This window comes from Anopheles merus, chromosome 2R (assembly GCF_017562075.2).
Source record: "Anopheles merus strain MAF chromosome 2R, AmerM5.1, whole genome shotgun sequence".
Classification (NCBI taxonomy): Eukaryota; Metazoa; Arthropoda; class Insecta; order Diptera; family Culicidae; genus Anopheles; species Anopheles merus.
The window spans coordinates 7,847,306-7,859,971 of NC_054082.1; the positions used below are offsets into that span (position 1 = coordinate 7,847,306).

At 45.4% G+C, this 12,666-nt stretch overlaps 1 protein-coding gene across 6 annotated transcripts in view; it reads right to left on the bottom strand.

Annotated features, from left to right (window-relative positions):
• Positions 1-12,666, bottom strand: part of LOC121587740 (nephrin) — a 116,576-nt gene that overhangs the window by 93,154 nt on the left and 10,756 nt on the right. Inside the window, exon 3 of one of the 6 annotated variants that reach the window (XM_041904821.1) lies at positions 10,833-10,881. The exons of the other annotated variants lie outside the window; for them this stretch is intronic. The gene's annotated coding sequence lies outside the window, so the exon portion shown is untranslated. The remainder of the gene's footprint in view (positions 1-10,832; positions 10,882-12,666) is intronic. 6 annotated transcript variants of the gene reach the window in all.

Below are 12,666 nucleotides of genomic sequence, written 5' to 3' on the forward strand. Positions count from 1 at the left end.
GGGACGGCTACACTATTTCTAGTCTGCTGTCGCAATCAAACTCCAACAGTTTCTTCTGCCGAGCGTTCAATGGTGAGCATTTTAAAAGGGCGTCGTTCAGAAACGTCGAATTTTCCACCGCCGCATAAAAATAACGGCCCACAGTACCGGGGTTTTGTCCGAAATGCTAGCGCACCCTATGCATTCCCATCCACCCATGCGGGGATGGAAGGCCAGGCCAGTGAGTCGAAAATGAGTGGTGCTTATTTTTAGCAGCCCTCAGTAGCCCCAAACCCTCCCAAATATGGAACGGAGGTTAGGGCGGCACGCGTAGTTCTTGTATTATTATATCGTTCGGGTGGTTTTTTTTTTTTTTTTGCTTCGCTCTCCACCAATTTGCTTCTGTAGCATGTTTTTTTTCCAAACATGATGCCTCAAGGCGACTTTTGCCGTCGCTGTGAAATACATCACACCCATACCCGGCGACGACTGTCCGCCCCCAAATGCCGAACCGGAATTACACACGATCCCGGGCAACCGAAGCCAAGCTGGCGAAAACAAAATGCGCTTCATTGCTTTTCCAAACCGTGTTGCGATGAAAGAAATGTTTTTTTCCTAAAAAATGACTCACAAATAAAACCCCACACATTCCTGGCGTGCTGGATTGACCATGCTCGCCAAACCAAAAACAAAAAAAAAAGAAAATGAAACGGACAAGAAAATGCAGGAGCAAAACTCGCAAACCGAATTCTCTCTATCTGTCCCGAACTAAGTCATCTCATTGCCAACTGCCACTTCCGAAGTCGAACTATGCTTGGCGTTTGTGGTGCGGAAATCATTGGAAGGTTATGTGTGCGGTTTTTGTGTGCTTTTATTTTGTAGCTGAGCTTCACTTTCCTGTACAGTTGCGCTTACGTTTCCTTGGAATCCACGCTAGCCCACAGTTTATTTGCTGCTGTAGCCGGCGCTCTTTGCACTTTGCTACCCGCCGTGCCTTATTTTCGCCGCACTGGAGCATCGCTATTTTTCCATTAATGTGTCTCGTGCACGTCCCGGTCCGGTGCGCTCACAAAAAAAAAAAAAAAAAAAACCCGAGTGGCACACAAATAGTTCCGAATGGTCGAAACCGTCATTCGCTTATAAATTAAAAACTTCCCATCGAAGGGCATGCACATTTTCGCGTCGAGCGCATTTTGGTGGCAAGGGAAGGATGAAAAAAAACCCACTGGCGAGCGAAATAAACCGAACGGATAGCGGTTCCGAGAGCAGGAAAGTGCTTTCGCTATGGCAATTCAGTTGTATGCTGAGTGCAAAATGAGCACAACAGCAGCAACAAAAATGAAGTAAATAATTCCCAGAAAATACTTGACGCCAAGCAAGGCAATCCGGTGGAGAAAACAACACTTCATTATTAGACTCATTGCTGTTTTATGAATAGGAAGCTGATTTTGCGCAAATACAAGGAATGTTTGAAGATTCTAAATTTGTGTCTGTTAGATCAGGGAGGGTAGAGGATAAAAGCGCAGAAGCTTACATTTCAATCTTAAATGTTGCACTTGAATTGATTGTTGTACTTGATAAATATATTTGATTAAAACTAAGCTTTCAATCACATTGATTTGAGATAAATCTCTCTGGTAAAGATTATTTAGAAGTACTTGTCGCAACACTAAACTTAAATATATAATCTTGTAGCTTTAGCTAGCTTCGAAAAGCATTAAAAAAAGGCATTTTCATTTCCTTTTTCCATTCTCAACGCCCAAAATGCATTTTACAACCAATGCAAACATTCGTTTTCACAGCAGCAACGTCATCACAGAAAATGGGTTTTGCTCAACTTTTGAAATCATCGAAAAATAAAATAAAATAATAAAAAACCAACCCCCGATTGTCAATCTCGCTCGTGCTCACGGGCAAAGTTTTTCTTTACCAAAACAGCTTTATGGCTTTGGCTGGGCGTTAAAACCTTGGACACGTCTTTACATCTCGATCTCCGTTTGCACGATGCGATGGGGGCGATGCATTCGCTCGTAGCCAAGGTAAGCGTCCGGTAAGAGGGCATCCGTACCCTCATTTTCGGACGAAGGATGAATTTTAAAACCGGACAGCTTTTCCACACCGATCCCAGCCGGGCAGCGTCAAGCAAAGGGCTGTGGTCAACCAGCACCCCGGCAAAAACATGGGCACCGTCACCCTGCCACTGCGCCGGTACCAGTGAGGGGGGGGGGGCAGCCGGCGATGCAGCTAGCAGGCATCCCTTTGTAGTGTGGGCAAAATGTGCCACAAAATATGTACCGCCCTACACGTACACTGTGTTGTGCGAAACGGGACCGGGATATCAAACAATGTGTACCAAGAAGCTGAAGGAGCCTTTCTTTCGCTTTGATTGTTCTGTTCACCGGATGTTTAGCATCCACCACGGTATGGGATGGCAAAGGGGGGCTGGAAGCCCGTCACCGACAGCAGCGCAAAGCAGAAAGTGATGCCAATGTTTTTCACTCCCACCGGTGGGGGAGACCCAATATCCTGGCGGTTTGGGTTTGCTTTGGTGGAGCATTTCCCTGCCGTCACTTTCCGAATGGATACATTTGCTCTGCCAAATCTCTGGGTGGGACTGCAGGACGGTTAGCGTGGCAGCGTTCGTTCGAAAGAAATCACGAACCGATGCAACAACCTCAGAATTGCCCCCCTCATACACACACACACACACATACCCAAACTATGAGAACAGAGAGCTGGGCTGAGAACGGCTTTTGATACCGCAAGGGATTCAAATTAAATCCCGTTCACATCGGAAAACGTAAAATGATCGTTCCGTTTGTGTTATCCGCCATTGTTTGTCAACTGGCCAAATGATGCCGCTCGGCCGAACCGTCGAGCTCCGGTGCGAGTTTTCGGCAATGGCAACGACATCGGGCAAAGAAAAAAACCCCTTTGCAGCTGGAAAACCGGACGTGCCGGGGGGGGGACGATGTTCACAATTGGGACATGGGTGCCTGGAAAACGGATTCAAAATTTGATTATTTTAGGCCAAATTTAATAAACAAAGGAAAAGGAAAGCAAACACACGCCTACAGGGGAACAGCATTGAAGGTGGAGACCGTGGAAGTGTTGTGAAAAGAAACTTCTAAATAGATTAAAATGTCCTTTCCATTTATGCTGGGTGTTTTTTTTTTTTTGTTGCTTGCTGTTGGCGTGTTTATGCGATACGATTGTTCCTTTTTCTATTCCAATTGTTCCTTTTCGGAATGCACCAAATTGTGGAGCGTTCGTGCAAAACGATGCAAACACGCTCACAGGCAGCTATTTGTTTATGCTCTCCTAATGTGGTGTTTGTGCAATTCATAAGTATTTTACAATTTTTCATCTATCAGCATCTTGCATTAGCATGAAAAATGTACTAAAAAAATCCAGCAATCGCAATGGAAGAGAAAATAAAACTCCAATATGCTAATCTTTGTGGTCGTGGAAAGGTGTGGCGTCATGAGATAATGTTTACCAAAACGGCCACATCTCTGCGTGAAAGTTGGCGTATGGAAGCGATCACAGACGGTTGGCGCACACAAACCGCTATTTATAGCACTCTCGCGTCCAAATGCCGTTCAATGTGGTTGCCCACGACGAAAATGAAGCTGTTGGCCACACCTTGAGTGACAACATATTTCAAGTGTGTATTGCCTTCACCAGCGTCGGTGTTTTTTGTTTGTTTTTTTTTCACGTGCAAAAGGGAAAGTGTAACACTATTTATAGATTCACCTCTTTTCTCTCGAGCCAAGTTCGATTATTGGGAGCAAATATTTTAGTGCACTAGTTGTACCCACTTAGACACATACAAAAAAAAACATATTTCAATGCGTGGTGCTACTGCTGAATGAACATAATTCCAGTCGCTTTCAAACGACGCTTATTTTGCACCAATTTTGCCACCGTCAGCAACAGCCAGTCTGGAACGGTTGTTTCGCTTAATTGAACGAGAACCGACCAGTCCGGACCGTTGTCGGCCCAAATAATTACCACCAATTAAGCTAATGATTCAAGACACTTTGCAAAGCATCAAATGGCCTTCCACTGTTCCGCTTGCTCACTGAGGTGTGGCTAATACTTTTCGACCGGGCAGCAAAAGAAGAAACAAAACACACCACACTACGCTGGCACGGGAGACAATGTTTGATCTGCACCTCATCGAACCTGCCTGCGACAAAGGTACGCCGGACGAGCAAAAGCTTAAAGTTCGTCGTCTCCGGTTGCACGGGACACCGAAGCACCAGGAATTAGCGTAAAATGCCTTTTTCCTCTGTTCTGTCCGAAAATGCCTGAAAATGAAAGCTGATCCGGGTTTTTGGGGGCGCACGGTGGACAGCGCGGAAGGAAGTCAATTCTTTCCTTCACACCGGGCGGGCGAGTTCACTGGGCAACGCGCCTGAGTGGGCAAATGCAGCAAATAGGGCGCTAGACAAACACAATTAATCATTCAATCAATCTTTATTTGCACTGCCATAATTATAATCAAATAAGCCTCCGCGCTTGCGTCTATTGTTTGCCCGTAGTTTACCTTCCCCGCCGCAAAGGTTCATCGATTAGGCCATTCGGGTCTAAACACATGCGGAGAGGAAGAAGTCGGCAACGGCAGGCCGGTTTGTGGCCTATATTTTTTGCTCCCCTCCCTGTCCTCCAGCTGGTTCCCGTTCTGCTTGGTGCGGTAAATAAAAGCTATACTTTGTTCGGGGTTAGGGCGAGGGCAATAAAGGGCATAATAATACAGCTTATGTATGTGTGTGTGTGTGTGTGTGTGTAGCCTTTCATGATTGGAGTGTATAAAAATAATAGTCATAATCAAGCACACCCCCTCCCGTGTGTGCTAAGCGCAACAAAATTATCCTGCCAACGTATTTATTCTGACGCTTTCGCGGTGCGGAGTGCAAATTATTGTTATCGGTTCGATGGCCTGGGACGGGATATGGCTGAACTATGCAATGCTAGACACGTACCACCCCACCCGTCCGCTTTTGGCAGTGTTTGCTGGCTTACGTGTGGCTGTGTGGAAATCGGAAACCCAAATCGCCCTCCCAATCCCGTACTTTTGTTCGGGTACTATTTTGCGTTAATATCCACCGACCCTGTCTCATTACCAATATCATATTTCCAACCATTTTCACGAACAAATAGTTGAGTGCGAAAATAGATACTCTTGTCCCTTTTATGCCTCTCATTCTATCGCTTTCTCTCTTTATCTCGCAAATACGCAGCCACCTGCCACAACAATGTTGGGTGCGCTCCTTCCTCGAACATCATTTAGCGAAAGGTGTTGCAACAACCAAAAAAAAAAAAAAAGGCTGCCACTACTCATCCACCGAAAGGACCGCTAAACGGTTTGACTTGTACGGCCCGTGGGGTGGTGTGTGTGTGTGTGCGCGCGCTTTTGCGGGGAAATTTCCACAAGCAAGAGATCACGGGCGCTTCCGGACAAAAATGGTGCCGCCGAGCGTCGTACGCCTTCCCGGAACGAAGGTCGAGCGGTGAAACGTGAATGCATTGTGACAGGTATCTATGGAGTGGAAAATTCGTGCCGTTCTATTTCGATCGTGTGAAAAATTGCGACAGCAAGGTCGTCACTGTTCCGCGCGCAACCATTGCACCATTGAATGAAAATGGCTACTTTTTAACAAATTTCCACTCAAAGTTGGGGATGGAGCAGCTTATTGGATTTTTTTTTGTGTTGAGTAAAAACGAAAATTCAATTTGCTTGTCTTCTGCTTTGATATGGAAGGTGATGGAAAAATAATTTCACTGCAACGTGCAAACAACCAGCCCGCTATAGTTTATTCCAATTAGCCGTTCAACGGCACACGGTTATATGGGCGATGTGAGTAGAGCAACGAAACGCAATTTTTCTTTTTTTGTGCAAATTTTCGTTCCTTTCCCTGGACTTGGTCAATAAAGCCCGAGCGAAATCGAGTTTCTAATGGCGATGGGAAATAAATTACATTTTCATACCCCTACCTTTGTCCGGTGTTTTTGCACTGTGCTTTGCTCTCCCTTAAGCTACTGCCAATCATACACACATACACTCTCGTCGTTTTTGCTCGTTTTTATTTCACCCGCCAACCCGTGCCGTGTGCTGAAATGTGCTTAATAATGAGCTTTCATCCAGTGGATGGTGTTGCTGCTGCTGCTGCTGTTCGCACAGACGAACAATCATGCACGGTAATGAAGCGAATGTGTAACGTGCCGGGACCGTATTCATCAGTCAGTCGATTGTGTTTGCTTATTGCCGCCATGCGCCGCTCAAAAACAGAATCGGAAAATATTATGTTTATTATTTTGATTTTCTGTCGTTTTTGTTGTTTTTGTGGTGTTTTAGTTGGCCAGAAGTGCCCACGCAATCTGAAACGATTTGAGCAAACATTCATACTAAAACAACGATGTGGAAGTTGGTATTCATTCGATGAGCCGTTTCTGTGTCAACGAGATACCCAACTATTTCCTAGTTCAATATGAAAGATCCGCCATGATGGTGTTGGTTCTGACGTTGTCATTGGTTAACAAAAAAACACAATAGGTGAGTTGGAAAATCCTGTATCGTTCTATTCGAAACTCAATATCCTATTTGATACGCCATGGACATCGCTATTTGCAGCAACAGTTAACCAAAAGAACAAAGGCTTTTGAAGTATTCCAAAAGTCATACAAGCTAGCGAGTAATTGATTGCACAAGGTGCATGAAGATGTGAAACCATATGCTGTGCAATGTAGTTCTTGTAACATATTGGAATTTTTCAGTAGCAGCACGAAGGCATCATTTTGACCAATCATAATTTAGAATCGTGGCCTACAGTTTCGCAGTAAAAAAAAACCCCATACATTGCCCTTGCTCCGTTCGCTATCGCATTGTCTTAGGTCAACATGGAACGACATACAGCAGGAGTAAGGCCCAGCCAAGATTCAAAGCTTCAATGCACAAAGCTAACAGAATCGGTTTTTTTATCTGTTTGTCTTATCAATCCTTTACCTGTCTCTGTCGCTTTCGGTCGTTCTCACTGGAATAAAGGGTAGGGCTTGGTTTAACAATTACACGCAGCCTCGAAAAAACCACAATCTCGAACCAACTGTCGCCATGTGTTTCAAATTTCACATGCGAAACCTTTTTGGTGTTTTAACAGTATCGAATTTCCCTGGAAAGAAAGCATCGTTTGTGTGCCATTTGATGGCAGGTCGAACATCAATCGAAACCCTTACCTAGTGATACGAGTCTACTTGCGGTGTTGGTTAGTGCTGCGAGCTCTAACACATTGCAATGAATGTATAGCTTCCTCAAACACCGCAGCCTTCACGATACGATGACAGTCGGCGGAACAAAATGTTGCCTAAATTGAATGTTTATTTTTGCCATTACCGATCGCTGTTCGCCCCGCTTCTGCTCGAACGGCACCTCGATCATGTTCATTACCAGTTATGCCCGTATCATGTTCCTGTACCCGGCCCAACGACGCAAACTTGCAAAACTACTTTTCAAATTAACCGCACACGAATGGTTCCATAACCGGATACGCCACATTGACCGTGACTCTGCTCCGCTTTGCGTCTGTTCATCATCGTCGTCATCGTCGGCATGCTCGTAGTTCGCACGTACGTGCCCGCCTGTTCGTGCCCGCCTCCTTCCCGTCCCGTCCCGTCGACCTCCCTAACATATGTTTGTCCGATGAGTTAAACTTCTATCCAACCTTCCCAACTGGCGCCGTGCAAATTCGTGTCCCGGGGTTTTGACGGGATGTCAACTTCCCGCCCTGTCTCGGATGCGGTGAAGCCTGGTGCCCGGTTGTTCGGTTGGGGTTTTGTTCGCATGCACAGGAGCACGGAGCATATAAAAAAGCGATTATAGCGACTCCCACGGCGGTCGCTGGTCCTCTGCATCAATACACTTGTTTTATCGTGCGCGAACCAGCGAACGAGTGATGGCGTTTGCAAATTTCCGCCTGCCATGAAGATGGCATCCACTGTGACGCGCTCGTTGGTTGGGGGCTCAACGGCCCGAGCCGGCTCATCTCGTGCAATTTATACCTTGCACCCATCATCGTGCAGAAGGGAAACGTGAGAGTGTGTGTATGTGTGTGGACATATGTTTGTGCCGTGAACTTTAGCGCTTGAACTTGCTCTGCAGCCGTCAGCGCACGGTAAGCTCGATGCGTCAGCAGAAGGCTTCCTGCCCACCGTGGGAAAATGTGTGAATGGGAAAGAATTCTCATTTGATAAGAACACACACACATCCAATGGAAGTCGTCGAGACAGGCGGGAAGGGAATGAAGTGTACTTTGCAAAGAACCGTCGGAAAGGGAAATTAGAAAAAGCGTCGACATAACACCAACTTTTCGCCGACGCCGTCAAACACTGCGGCGCGCGCTTCACATCTCCCAAGAGTGCTAATTGAATTTTCTACTGAAATCCCGCTTTTAATCGAAATTTCAATTTCCTGCCCGCGGGAGCGATCTGCGCAAGCACAGCCTGCCTTGCTCATGTGCGGGCAGGGGTGCACTGACAGGAGCGAAAGCATCGCACCACCTAATGCCCATTAATATAGACCACGTGTTGGATAATCGTGTCCGCGGGATGGAATCGATCGACGGACGTGGATTGAAATTGGAGAAACAAGAACCTGTTGGGCGTTTTCTGACACATCGTTGGCTCTCACATCTGTCAACAAACGTTTCGATTAGTATGCGAATTTTAGATCGGTTTAAGCTTTAGTTGAAGGTCTCACCCAAATATTTTTGGAGGCTTGATGGGTCAAATGAACAATTGCAAGTTAATTTGTGTTTAAATACTTTGTTGAAAAACTTAAAAATCAAGTCTGTGATTTAACAATTGAATTCACCCAAAAGTCTAAAAGTTTAACATCATTGTTTAATCAATTTCCCATACCGTAGACAAACATCATGTTATGTAAGCTTGATTTCTGCTTCATGTTGAAGCAATAATAATCATAAATCATATTCATGGTAACATTATGCGAACCAAAAGCCCCAACAGTTGCTGATGCTCGATTTTGGCTCATGTTTTTGTCATTTGAGGCTTGCCTGCTGTCCGTACTGCCGTCCTTACGTGCTAGAAAATGTTACCACAACCACCGATTGCGGATGGGAAGCCATGGCCGACCAAAATATCCCGAGCATGGTTTGCATCACAACCAAGCTACACAAACCCACAATCGCGCACACACACACACACCAAGCCACACGAACAATGAGCGTGGAACACTTGCATCTCAACGTGGAACGAACTATGCAGCAATGCTACCGGGACGGGCCCCACCCGAAGCACTGCACTGGAATGAATTTCCAGCTATTAAAAGAACGATATGCTGGTGCGATGGTTTATGCAGCGTTGTGCCAAAAAGTAGAGAAAAAAGCGAGTAGAGCGAAGAACAACACAGTCACTAGAAGCGAAGCGCTGGTGTAACCGAACCGGCAAAGAAAGTATCAAGAACTGGAAAATAAAAAGACTGGCCCTGCCAGTCCAGTTCACGCTAACTTTTTTACTTGCATTTTGCCGGTTTAAAAAACTCACTGCGGAGTTTATCTTCTCCAAGCTCGTCTTACGTATGGGTGTGACGTTGGCGATGGTGGTGGTGGCGGGCAGGGAAATGTGGCAAATGTCTTCGGCATAATGTGAAAACGAAAAAATGTTATGAACGTTGAGCATCTTGGGCGAAGTGAAAGGATCTTTCAGCTATTTTCCTTTTGCATACGTTCAACGTTCCAACCTTTTGCCGGATCGAAGACTGTTTTTCCACTGCGATGGTTTGTAATAGCAAAACAAAAGCTCTTTTCGGGATGATTTTTGGAAACCATCCTTTTTGTGACCGTGCAAACAAAAACACCCAAGTTTGCTTAGTGATGAACCTGTTTCTTGGGATAGGGTTTTGTTCCAATTCTCCGCAATTACATCGCGAAAACTGTATTGGTTGTAATTGAGCTTGCGTAACCAATGACTGACCATGGAGTAAAATTCATTCCGTTAAAAAATGGCAAAACAAAACCACAAAATGTCTCGCATCACTTGTTGCAAACAAAACGGTGCCAGTTGTTCTAGAATTTTTCAATTGAAATAAACCATCTGTTGCACCAAGCACAATGCCTTTCGTTATCTTAATTGATCATCGCAATGCAATTTCAAACACCAACAGCAAAACCAACAAAGGGACGCCTGCTTGTTAACGCTGCCAAGACATGAAAAACGAAAAGCATTACATCACATTTGTTGAGACAGAAAGCAATAATCGTTAACTCAATCTTTTTGTTCATTGAAATCCAATCAAATTAACCATTGTTTGTAATCCATCCGCTTATGATGACTCGTGCTTGTAAGCCTACACATAGATATCAAATAATGTTTAACCACAAACCCGGATCTATCACTATCAGTTAGACAACGTGCGGCAACAAACATATCTCGCCCTTAAACCAAACTCCAAGCTCGTACCCTAACCTCGCCCTCGGAACCGTGCGGTGTAATAATCGTAATCAGGCCGGTTCCATTAGCACAAGTAGCTGGTGTTAGCTAATAATTAAAACCGCAAGCCTTCGCTCTCCGGCCTTGGCGGATTCACGACTGAACCCTTTGGCTAAAGGAGTTGAAGAAAAGCCCGAGCACACGGAATCGCCCGAAGCCCTAATGTCGGTAACGCTAATTAAAGTTAGCTCGTCGCCAATCGACATCGGTTACCATCCGATGGCGCAGAAATTCAATACAAAGTAAGATCCCGGGCAAGCTTTCTCTTTCTGTCTTTCTATCTTTTACTCGCTACCGTTTCTCAACCATTTCAAATGATTACTGGGAATGCAAATACAAACGCCTACCTTTGGGATGGGCTTCAACCGTAGCGATAACACCGAGACCGGGCTGAACCTGCAAAAGAGAAGAGGTTATTCTGCCGATCCACATGCACGACTGCCAGTTCGGGGAAGCGTTCCGGCTGCATGGTTTAAAGTTTATCACTGACGCAAGTAAACCGGCACCGGATGGTATACGATGCTTTTGAAGTACGCACCTAATAACACGATAATGATACCCGCCCAGCCCTATGCCGAGGGCAAACGGGGTACAAGGGTAAAGTATTTATCGGCTCAGACTCTGCTATTGAATGTCAGGGTAAACAGTTCTTATTGCTGTTTAACTATTCAATATGTGGGGGCTTTCGATTGGAGATTACATTGGCTCGGATAACTCGTCTGTACGTTTGATCCGTTTGGTAGTCTGAAGTGCTTACTACCCTTTGATGGTTAACGTACTGCTTGTCTTCACATCAACTTTGAACTGAGTGCAGAAGTAGGAACAACTGTATTGCACCCACAAGACGCTATGATGCACACATTTTTCCCATGGAGGCGCCTAGTGTTTTAAGGCAATAATAAAATTCAAGCCTCTTGTTGATTTGATTTTATATCGTTTGATGCAACAATTCACAAATCTATAACATATACATGTAAGTTGTGAATTTTGGAGCAAAAAATAGAGAAACAAATTGTAAAAAGTTAAAAAATAATACGCTCATGTATTAAAAGTTCCAACCACAATGATCCAAAACTGACTCTATCGCCAGCGAATGTATGCTTCGGTTGTTTTTGAACTGTTATCTCAACGTTGCTGGTTCTGTTACATGCGTAGCAAATCCAAGCCATCCAGCGTTTCTGCCGTCATCAAAATCGATCCTATGACGAAGGTAACAACAACAACAACAACGTCACGACAAGCGAAACGACAAACATCAACAGCCACGAGTTTGCACCCGTCACAACGGATCACCCGTCACAACGTTCGTTCATCAAAATTGTCCTATCACGATGTCCCTGAAGCGAACTGGATAACGACAAAACATTTTCCAAATGTTTCCCCCTTTTTTGTGCTGCCGTTGAATGTGTGTTCTTTACCTATCAATTCAAGTGGCTCTCGAATGGAGTCGGTTCGGTTGTGAAAGTGGTGAAGAGGTAGCTTGAGCTTGAGCTTGTGTGAACGTGCGTTCATGTATGTGTGTGCATCAAGCTTCAAATGTGCTTTTTACTCGTCCTCTTTCGATTCCAGGCCCCCCCCCCCCCCCCCCCCCCCCCCCCTTCCCGGTTACCTTTCACAGCAGACATAAAAGCCAACACAATACAAACCGAACCCACCATCGTTTACAATTCAATCACTCACACGCCACCCGCACGCTCTTACGGCTGCCCCTCCGCAAACGTTCGAAGGGTCTCTCGCCCCTTTTTCCAATACACATGTAACCGTGTGTACCTTTCCCGAAAAACCTTCCCCGAGAAACGCATCGTGCTTTAAAAACACCACGCTACCGCACTCGTTGGCGGGCGGACGGGCGCGTCTTCTCACGTTACACAAACGGGACTCGATTTATGCTTATATATTCGCATGCGATCGTGTTTATGTTTATTAACACACCCGAAGCTATAAATTTTTCCCTGCTTTCCCAGCGCACGCACGCAAACTGGCGCACGCGGTGGGGGTTTGGAAATTTTATTATTTATTCACCGATCGCCCCATCGTTATCATTTGGGGCCCGTTTACCCTTCTGCCGTTGTTACCGCCGCTCTGCTTCGTGCGGGAGCGGGATTTCTTGATGGAAATTGTTGAGTGAACGATTCCCACAACCTGAAGGAGCATGTTTACCGCAACCGAGAAGAAGAGGAA